This window comes from Canis lupus, chromosome 31, assembly GCF_048164855.1.
Source record: "Canis lupus baileyi chromosome 31, mCanLup2.hap1, whole genome shotgun sequence".
NCBI lineage: Eukaryota > Metazoa > Chordata > Mammalia > Carnivora > Canidae > Canis > Canis lupus.
In genome coordinates this window covers 1,763,837-1,764,940 of record NC_132868.1, presented here as the reverse complement: position 1 = coordinate 1,764,940, position 1,104 = coordinate 1,763,837, and the positions used below count along the sequence as shown (strand labels likewise).

At 38.2% G+C, this 1,104-nt stretch overlaps 1 non-coding gene across 1 annotated transcript; it reads left to right on the top strand.

Moving 5' to 3' along the window:
• The first annotated feature begins 546 nt into the window (after nt 1-546).
• LOC140622494 (U6 spliceosomal RNA) lies at nt 547-650 on the top strand. Its single transcript, XR_012022252.1, has one exon. It is a non-coding gene; the product is annotated as a U6 spliceosomal RNA (small nuclear RNA).
• The last annotated feature ends 454 nt before the right edge of the window (nt 651-1,104 follow it).

Genomic DNA, 1,104 nt, shown 5'->3' with positions numbered 1-1,104 from the left:
GGCATTGTCTACTTTCTCCAGGTTCCATGATGACTTCCTTAATTTGTTCTCTTTGTGCTACAGTAAGTTTCCAAGGTAGTGGAAACTGGCTTCTCCACTCTTAAGCATAAGTGTGAAGGTCAAATCTGATTGTCTGGAACCTCATGCACAGAATTCCCAACAGGTCTATCAAAAGTTAGTTTTATGTTTACTGTAATGAAATATTGTTTTCCCTATGCCTATTATGACTTCTACAGGATATTATGTTTAAGACACAGTCTGGGCCAGGGAGCAGAGCACCCAGGCCCTTAGAAGCATAAACCTGGTGGTGGTTCTCATTGGTCAGATTGTGTTTGTGGTTTTTTAGATGTTAAGTAAATAAAAACCATGGGAAATCTTTGGAGGACCTCATGGTAGATATCAGAAAAGATAGTTTGGTATTGTAGATGAGTAATCTGCTAAATTTACTTCTGGACTAATCTGTGTTGGAGACATTAAACTTATCTGCATTTCAAAGGTTAATACAGCCAAACTAAACCAAGAGCTATTTTGGCTTAAAAAGAGCATGTGCTTCTATAAGCACATATATTAAAATTGGAACAAAACAGAGAGGATTAGAGTGGCCTCTGCATGAGGATGATGTGCAAATTCCTGACATATTCCATATTTTTATATATTTAATTATATTGTAATAATGTTGTATGGTGACTGATGGTAACTATACTTACTGTGGTGAACACTGGGTGATGTGTAGAATTGTTGAATCACTATGTTGTATACATGAAACTAATATAACATTGTATGTCAACTATACTTCAATAATAAAAGCTAAAATAAATGGGAACATCTGGATGTCTCAGCGGTTGAGCGTCTGCCTTTGGCTCAGGGTGTGATCCCGTGGTGCCATGATTGAGTCCCACACTGGGCTCCCTGCAGGGAGCCTGCTTCTCCCTCTGCCTGTGTCTCTGCTTCTCTCTGTGTGTCTCTCATGAATGAATAAATAAACTCTTCTTAAAAAAAAAAAGCTAAAATAAATATAGAGAAGAGAAAATATTTCTTACAAGTTAATGATCATTAAGACCTAATGAGGGATCCCTGGGTGGCGCAGTGGTTTGGCGCCTGCCT